The following is a 10,189-nucleotide window of genomic DNA, read 5'->3' as shown; positions in this document are numbered from 1 at the left end:
CCCAAAGCTTTACTAGTGATGAAGGTTCCTGTTGTAACAATCTTTATTTTTGATAAGTTAGTTTTTATTTATAAAAGAGGGTATAAACAAATATAGAATATAAAATGAAAATGGAAAATGAAAAATAAAAAAAAGAAGAGATGGAATGAAACCCCATCAAAACAAAATCAAAATTTGTACAAGTGGGCTAATTCAAATTCCACTTCAAAGGAATAAATTACATTTTAATAAATTGAGGTTTTGTCTGCAACTTGTTTAAATGCCACAACCTATTGTTTTGATTTGAATCATATATTTTAATCATGATCAAACCATTTAAATTTATGTTTTAGAATACTGAATAAGTTCACCAAATTGTTTAATCTTGGTAGAACATCATTAGGTAGGATAGAATAGAACAAATGATGGCCTAATATGCTCAAAATTTGGTGAAATCATGTATTAGATTAGGTTTAAAATAAATTAGGCAAAGAATTGGTTGCTAGTCCAAATGCGCCAAAATTTAGATTAAGGTTGGTTTGATTAGGACTTAATTACCTATTAAAGGTGATTAATTTTTTATAAATAAAAAACTTTACGATGATTTTAACCAAAGTCATAAAATGACAAAGGAAATTTGTCGTGAAGCACTAACAAGCTGATACCTTTGGATAGTGATGCTCTTCCCTGGCCAGATCAATGACGGGGAAGCCATTTCAGAGCCCCTTCGACCATTTTTTGATAATGGCAAGGGGGGGGGGAGGGGGGTCCGAAAAATGGTTTCTATCATGGAGGGCCAGTTACAATGTGTTGCTTCCTCCTTACTTCACAACCCCCCCCCCCCCACCCCCCACTCATTACCACTTACCAGTACCCCCCTCTGAAATAGACTTATCTCACTTCATTCATACATCAGCCCACTAACGATTATTCCCTTTTCCCGCGCTTTCCATCCACTAATCCTTTCACTCCAAATGTCCATATCCATTACATTCCTATCTGCTTATCCATTTCTTCCATTCGTTACCAGCTTCTCATTGGCCATAAATTAATATCCTCCCATTTGGTAACGGTTTCCATTTAACGGTTATACATTTCCCGTTATAAATAAAACCCTTATCCCCTTTGTGCGATTTCCCTGGCTTTGTTTTTATTTATGATTCACAGGTTTCCAAATCTCAACTGCTCCTTGTGCTTGCTTAGCGACATAACTAGATATACCATCAAAACAAAACCTCCTCTCTGTTAGGTATTCTTACTCTTAGCCTTCTGTTATTTCTTCCACAATTTTTGCAAATAATGGCACCAAAAAGAAAGGACTAGCCCTCTCGTAGTAAAACCTTATCGTAGGAAAACCCAAAAGTCATTGATACCCTAGACCTTGACCACATTCCCTTAGCTGACCAATTTTTCAAAATTATAGACACAGAGTGCACATTTGATATGTTCGAATTGCTCTATTGGTTAAAAAAGACTTATCATGACTTAGAAGATGAAATTAACCTATGGGAACCTTTATTACCCATGTTCATGTTTCGTTAGACCCATCCTTTTCCCGATCTAGTCATGTGGTGTCGAGCTAGGTACAATCCACTACAGAGAACTGTGGTAGCTCATAATGGAGATATTCTGATATCTATCACCCCTGAAACCATCAATAAAATGTTTCTTATCCCTGAGAATGATACCCTTAGATTTTTCTCCACTGCCGTCCTAATGGATCTATACCATAAGCTCACTTTCCCCCAAAGAGCTCAAATTTTTGAGATCTTTCTTCCAGAAGATGTTGAACTTCCTAAAAATAACCCTCCTTATTCAGCATCTATGTTCCCTGAAAGAGATAAACATATAATTTCTTTAGTTTCTTTCTTGTTAGGTTACCAAATAGATCAATGGGTAGATGAATTTATTCTAGGTTCTCTACCCATCTTCTCCAAAGAACACAAACCAACTTTCATGTATAATTAAAGTTGATTTTTGGCTGAAAGTATGCATGAACAATTAATGAAAATCACTACTGAAGGAGTATTCAAATATTCTTCTGTATTAGTGCATATGATAGTTTTTGACAAGGAGACATGTTTCCTATAACTTTACACAAGTAGGAAGATCAACAAGTAAGTCAATCAGTCACACAGTGGACTTCATTGATAAGGAGGAACTCAACTAAGTTCAAATTTTTAGATTTCATTGAGCATTTTATTTATCCAGTTGCACAGATTCTTAGCAGCTAGAGTGAGCCTAGAATCAGTTTAGAAATTAAAAGAATTATGCACCTAAGTGACCACGCTAAGACATGATATTGATATCTTTACAAGAATTACATAGAAATTAGGGTGTATGGATGTGAACTAGATCCATACAAATTTCCTAAATATGTTCCAATGAGAATTTTCTCTCTGGAATATAAGGCAAATGGTCAATATGGATGAGATACATTTTATTTCAGGGAAGAGGAAATGTTAGTTTGAAATCAAGTCCCAAGTGGGATCATTTATTTGCAATACCAGACTAGTAGGCATTAAAGCTGACTCAATCCTTAGACTGATGGGATTCAAACCAAGTTTCACTTGGTCTTATGACCCATTTATTCTAATATCTAACTTAAGGGTGGAACTCAAAACCACACCTTAGAATCATACTCCAAGACCAGAGATTGAAAAGTATAGAAATCAAGAATAGTGGGAGGAAAACACACTTCAGGAAGCATAAGAATAGATTTTACCTCCTACAATCCAGACTCCTACTTCTCAAAGAAGACGTGATAAGAGGCCAAGGGAAGAATCTTCATCTTCAACAAAGGGTGTAAAGGAATTCATTATTTATCAGAAGAAACCAAAGACTGATTCCAAAGGTACTACTACTCAAGGTCATAAAGAGTCTATAATAATTAATCTAGATGATTCACAAGTTTCTACAGGGTCAGAAGAAAAATTAATCACCACTCCATCCTCCTCTTTAGTTTCACATAATTTTTTGGAGATCACCCAGTCTGCAGGAGTAGATGAGTAAGAGGTGCCAAACATCTTCACCAATTTCCTTGAAATTAAATAGAAAAATGAATCTTTGAAGGCAAATTTCTATGTTCAATTTTGGAAACATACATCCACTTCATAACATAGGTTATTAACAGCCTTTGAAAATGACCGTGAAAAAGGAAGGATGCAAGTGGCATTCCTACAAGCTCAAATGCCTTTTCCAAAGGCTTCTTCATACTACAAGAAGACCATATTTTCCTTTGATTCCAACTAGATACACCCAATCAACCAGGTGGAGATGCACATATAGCCCGGTGAGATGATTTTATCTACCATGACTAACACTACTATGGAATTATCAAAATTAATGACAACTCTTTCAAATGTGCAGTCACAATTAAAGATAGAAAAGATATCCTCTCTGACAAAGGATAATAGGGTAAAATTATTAAAAAACTTAGTGATCAAAATTGGGTATGATCCCACTGATGTTAAAGCTGCAAAGGATCTCCTTAGTTTGAAGGAATCAACTCAAACTACCTTCTACAGAGGATGCTCAAACCTAGGAGATAGCAGAAAGTGAGAAGCACAGAGAAGAAATTCTCAAATTAATCATTGAGCAAAATGTACACATAAAGACAATGGAAGAGAAAATTGAAAAATTACTTAAAGAAAAGGAAGAATTTAATGAAGTATCCATAGCTCCAATTACAACTATACTCATTAGAGTGTCAAGGACAACAGGGGAATCGTCATCAACAACAACAGAGTCTACATCGATAGTAGGTGATTTAAATAAAGTCATACAGGATCTGTCTCTCTAGAGATAGGAAAATGAAAGGCTTCATAAGAAGTTCAAAAATCTAGAGACACAGAAGATTAAGAATGATACAATTTATGTTGAAGAGATGTAGAAGTCCCACAGATTGACAAGAAGGATTGAAGAGTTGGAGAATGAGTCATTAATGACTCAGACCTTGGCCCAAGCCAAGGAGAATATTTGGGCAGATATCAATCAAGATATAATAGAAGTTTAGCCCTCCATACAGATTATTTTTGAACATGAATAGATCATGAATAGATGTCAAACAATTAAGGAAGAAGTCAGAGAACTCTTTAAGGAAAAACCAAGTGAAGCTACAAACATGATTAAAGTGCTCAATTCAAAAACCATGGCTAAATTGGAAGAGATTCAGATTGTTGACAGGACAAAAGCTATCCTGGCGATTAAAAAGGTTTTGCAGAAAAAGAATCTCATGACTCAGTTCGAGACAAAATGCCAGAGTTTGAAAACCATTGTCCAAAGGTTTCATTTCAAGTTTAACTTACTCAACCAAAGAGGACTACCATGTTTAGTGGCACCAAATGACAGGTTAATCAATTTGGAAGAATATTGTTAAAAGCTTTATGAAATTTCAATTAATAAAGCTAAATTTGTAGGTATTAAGGGTCACCTTACAGGGAAGGAATTCTTAGAAGCTTTGAACTTTGATTTAATAATCAAGCATGAAATCAAACATATCTTTCTTAATAAGCCTACTTTTGAAAAGTATACTGAGGTTGATGAAGTCTACAGAAAATTGATTAATCTTTCTATACCAAGTGAAGATAGATGGGATCACTTGTGTGAAATCATCGAGTAACTTTCATCACCAATTGAAAGACAACAAGACATCACTTTTTGGCATCTAGATCATCAACAAATTCCTTGAAGATAGTGCCAACAACTCAACAGTTTTAGAATTCCTATATTTTTGTACTATTTTTTTATTTTTGTTAAAGAATGTCTCTAGAAGATCTTTCATTTTGTATAAATAACTCTTCCTTCGAGTTATTAAGGGTTGAACCCTTGGATGAGCTTTCAAAGAAGAATTATAACTGAACTAGAGATTTGCTTCAAATTAATGAAAGGATTATGGATTTTCCTCAGATAGTTTGTCTCCTTGTGAGTTTTTCTTATGTGTTCATTTCATTATGTTTTTCTTCATGTATTTAGGTCTTTATGTAGAAATTTGGGTAAGATCAAACTAAATATCAATCTATCTTAAATCCTTTGTGAAGTTATAAATAATAATTAGAGATTATTTTATAAAACTATCTATTATGATAAACTCTTCTATATCTATAAATTGTCACAACCATCTGCATAAGATTAAAATGGTTTTTTTTTTTCAATTGGTAAACATTTTTTACATGCAATCCTTCTTATAATTAATTAAATATTCAGTTTGAATATTTAGTAATTGTAATTCTTTAATACTGTGCTATTCATTCAATTAAAATCAATTAAATATTTGAAGATAGATAAACAACCCTTTCACTTTATTTGGCAACTATTGAAGTTTAAGAACCTGTTTTCAAACTGTTCATAACATTGGTCATCCAAAAAAATTAAAACAAACAAAACATTTTAGATGCTTTGGCATGATTAATTAACCTAGAATCATCTCAGAGGACAACATTAGATTGGTGCCATTACCGGGGAACAAAAATTGAATTATTTTTCCCTGGGAAAATGATAAACACTTTTCTTTTAAGGTGAATAAAGGAACTGTAGGTTAAAATATTTCACCTGGCGACTCCACAACCCCAAGGTGGCTCCTTCAAAACACACAATATCTCATTCTAACTCTCATATTGTTTCTCCATTATCTGATCCAGAGAGACTAGTAAGAGAAGCCTCTTTTAGGAGGAGACTTGAAGCTTTTGCCTCTTCTTCTAGAACACTACAACCTAAAGATATTTCAGCTCCTAATCCCTTTAGGTCTGTTCCATCCCCATTAGATTTGGATAATTTAACACCTAGGGATTTAGAACTACTATCTAAAGGATTTGATCCACATTCAACTCTTTTAGTCCATTCTTTGGAATCATATAAAATCCCTGAAATATTTTCAGATTCACCCAAGTCAAAAGAAGAATTGGATGTACATTTACCGGAGTTAAAACCTACTGATTTTATCTCCCCCACTCATTATACATTTCCATCTACTTCTTCCCAACCCGAGGAAACTTTTTCTGTATATTCAAATCCTTTGTTTGAAAATAAAGAAGAAGTTGAAACAGAGGTTCAAAATTTAGTTATCAAAACACCTTTTAAAACTTTTAGAGATCCTCCACCTTCTTTTCCTCGTCCTACTATCATCACACCTCCATCTTGATCCAGTTGGATGTTGGTGGCCACCCACCTATCCCACTTGGACCCCCACAACTGTCTCTTTTAGTTTTTTAGTTTCCTTAATTGTAGCACAACTTACTATTTTTAGTAGTTTTTAGGGCCCTGAACTTCTGGAGCTATTTTGAGGCCCTAAACAACGTTATTTTTGGAAATTCGGGAGTAACGTGGGTTGTGAACCTATGTTGCTCGCTCAAAAGTTGTATTCCTCAGATATATATTTCTAATGAGGTATTGTGTGTGTCAAACTGAGATCGTATGCCAAAGTTATGACCCCGGGAAGTTGATATACCAATTTACCTAAACAAGGCCCATAGTTTGGCATTTCATCTCCTAGGGTTAGGTTTTTGGATGTCTAGGGTTTTCCATTATTTTTCAACAATAAATAGGCCTTTGAGCCTCATTGTAACACAGTTCAGAGGCATGTAGCTACCACATCTCTTCTCAGAGATAAGCTACCATCGCCCTAGTAGGTTTATTTCCATTTCTATTTGAAAGCATATTTCAATGTTTTACATTAATGAAATGAAGTATTATTTTTGCTGCATCTCTGTATTTATGGTTATATATGTAATTTGTTGCAATCCTGTTTAAATCTGGATCACATCTTCACCTACAGCTTCACCATATTCCACTTCATCCTCTACTACATCATCATTCACCTCTTCTACTAATTCATCTTCATCCTCATCTTCAAATATGGCTGTTGTTAGGGTCCTATAATTTATAGGATCAAATGATGATTGATTTCTTTCAGTATTTTAGATTGTAAATAATATTGCATACTGCAAACGAGTTCCAAAAAAAGATATAAAAATGAAAATAAAAAATGAAAAGAGGGTGTAAATAGAAAAAATAGAAAAAGAAAAAGAAAATGATAAAAGAACCCGACAAAAAAAAAGAATAAATGTGAAAGTGATGCCAGTTGAGGTGCCACTGATAGTCTAATAATTTTGTAGTGAATAAAGTCATGAAATTGTGTGCAACTTGTTTAAAATGTGATAATACTTCATTTTGTTTGAAACATATAGTTTAATCATGTTCAAGAAAATTTCAATTTATGTCAATTAGATTAGAGTGAATAACTTAGCCAAACAGTGTAATCTTGGTTGAGATTATATAGGTAGAATAGGTGAATAAACTAATCCAATAGTTTAATACAGATTAATGTAGTTGTTAGATTGGCTTAGTTGTTAGAATAAATATCCTTAGTCCTTTAAAAATGGAAAATAAATAGGGTTTACACTTCAAATGCGCCCTAATTGGTTAAGTTACATTAGTTTAGGGACATTGGATTTATTATGTAAATGGTTGACAATGGCTATTTTGGTCCAAAGTTTGGACTTTATTGTAAAAAGATATGCCCGAGAAATAATGTGGGACCATCAGCGTTAAATTCTGCACACCTTACAACCCCCGATCACAACCCCACTTTAATCCAACGACTCTTAAGCCTTTTCAGACCCCCCCGCTAAGATTCTCTTTCACGGTGGGGAGAGGGGGGGGTTCCAAAAAGAGGTTTTTTCCCCGCAGCGTGTCCATCCCTTATTGGCTTGATGGGGCTTGGCCCAGGTTCGTAGTTAATTAGCCAAACAAATCCCTACACCACTGGCCCTTTCGGCATCTGTTATAGACAATTTTGTGCCTTACAGCAACAGGCATGAATTGTCAATAATCCAAGGGATCCAAAGTCCCTAAACATGATGTTCCTACCCCTAGAGGAACAAGGTCAGCAAACCAATAGCTCTCAGATCAGTTCTCCACCTGAAAACACTCAAAAACAAGCAATCCTGAAATCAAAGCAGGTGCTCCACTAGGCTTCTGCGCTGAAACTCAACTCCTCCATGGTGTACCTGCGTTGCAAAGCAAGTGGAACAAAGGCCACCTACGCTGAGCGAGATGGGACAAGTGGCACACTGAGTCATTGCTCTGGAATCTTCCAAAAATGACACTTGGATCAGGGATTTCGCCTTGTGATGAGTCAGAGGCTCTGTTTCTCCAAGTGGAAGCAAGGTTCTCCAAGTGGACTCAAGAACTGAATATCAACTGAAGAGAGAGAGGACACAAGGCAGCTACACATCAGTTGCAAGCTGACTCATCCTTTCTCAATTCATCTATATATTGAGCTCTCTCCTATGAGCTCAGGAGGCTGGAATTTTGTGCAAAGTAATGATATGCTGTTGGTTTCACTATAGAGCTATTGGGTGATTGCTTGAAGGAGTTGAAGAGGAGAAATTCTTTTTGCTGGGAGGTGTTGCTGGATTGGGGCCTTCAATGGTTGTAACCTTCTCAGAACTTTACTTCTTCATTAATAAAAGCTATTGAGGTTCTTCTATATGCTCTTGTTTCAATGATATATTGTGATAATTGTATATTTGATTTATGCTAATCCTTGAATCAGTTATGATTGCATGCTTCTTGTAGTTTCCTTCTTTGTTATTTTGCAGGATCTCATTGTAGCTGGGCCAGCAAAAGAGCAAGGAGCTGGGAGCAAGCAGCCAAAGAGAAGAGTTTGGATTCGACATTGAGCGCAAGGAAACGGTTAGTGCATTTCCTCATTCTCTCTCGCTTTCATAAAGAAGTAAACCTTAAGTAGTTTTCTTTACAGTTGTTGCTGAGGTACTATCACCCTTAGAGTGGGATAGGGTCATCCGAATCGGATATTTTTCCCTACAACAAACTGGCGACTCCACTGGGGATCGTATCTGTTTGATTGTGTTTGTAGTATTTTGCTATTCATTTCCTGAACAAAAGAGTACCAAATCGAAAAGCTTTTGACTATATCAAAAGCGAAGTAGAGGGCAGCTACTCTAGCTCATTTCTGAGCATGTTCATGATTTGAAGAGCTGATCTACAAGGATCCTTGTAAGCTCTTAGTGATATCTTTTCACCTTCCTAATCATCCCTTTGTGTGTGCTTGACTGATTGCTTCTGATTTGAGCAAAAACTGTGCATTTTTGAGAAAATTGTGACCCGGAAACTGAGAAAACGTAACTTTCGTTTTCCAAAGCAGGTAGTACACAGGCTACCTTCTTTGCAACGCAGGTCCCGAAGGGGCTACTTGCGCTGAGAGCCAGACTGGCTGTGCAGCACCTGCGTTGGCCCAATTTTGCCTTGTGCATTTGGGGTTTCCTCCCTTTTTCTTGCCTGTTTTCACTATAGATTTGGCAGCCAGTTACCAGTCTTGTACCTATTCTGAAACAAACCTTACTTGCCATCATTCCGCCTCCGTTATATAACGAAATTGTACTTGTTCTTTTGTATTTCTTACTTCATTTACAATTTCCCATAACGAAAGTGAACTAGTCTTGCTTTTGGCCTCTTAGATCTAAACCTGTGTTAGGCTTTTTGCTGGTCTAAAGAGTTAGCTGATTTGCTGTCCATAGTTGATCAGTCTTTTTACTTTCATCATTATGGTTTGATTTCATGTATTTCCAGTGATTAAACAAGTAAATCTTAAGGCGTCTTTTGATTTTGGACAAACTTGTTTGTTTTCGCTTTAAATCAAAATCAAAGTTATGTAACAACTTTCTTTTTGTAATACATCAACATTAAGAAAGGGAAAAGAAAATACATGCATTGTGCATTTTGCATTTGAAAAAAGTTTGCATGATGATTTAGGAGAAAGTGCATTAGTTTGTGCTGTATGAACTGTGTGAAAAGATTTGCCTTTCTTCTCCCTCAGTAGTTAATATTTTCATCAGTCAAAAAGATTTGAAAAAGCTTGCTTCTCATCTTAGGCTGCATTTAGGAATTGTTCATATACATCTCGTGGTGAACCTTGAAAGGAAAACTTTAAAAAGATCAACTTAAAATATACTGAATGAACCTAACAACGCATTTGAAACATAACGCAAACACATAGAGGTTCTAGGTAGAGACGTGTTCCGGCGTCGTTAAACATAGTGACTGTCGATCTCTACGAAGGTGGGTGATTCCTCCTGAGAGTCGGTGGCACTAATATGGACTTGTGCTCCCACGTACCGTCGCGTATATATTGGGAGACCCCTATAGGAACAAAGCCTTTATCCATAGGAAACCGTGTCGGCCGCCCTAC

Source organism: Pinus tabuliformis, chromosome X, assembly GCF_031772625.1.
Source record: "Pinus tabuliformis cultivar Carrire ecotype Pingquan chromosome X, CPIR1, whole genome shotgun sequence".
Taxonomy (NCBI): domain Eukaryota; kingdom Viridiplantae; phylum Streptophyta; class Pinopsida; order Pinales; family Pinaceae; genus Pinus; species Pinus tabuliformis.
Note: the sequence above shows the minus strand (reverse complement) of the source record.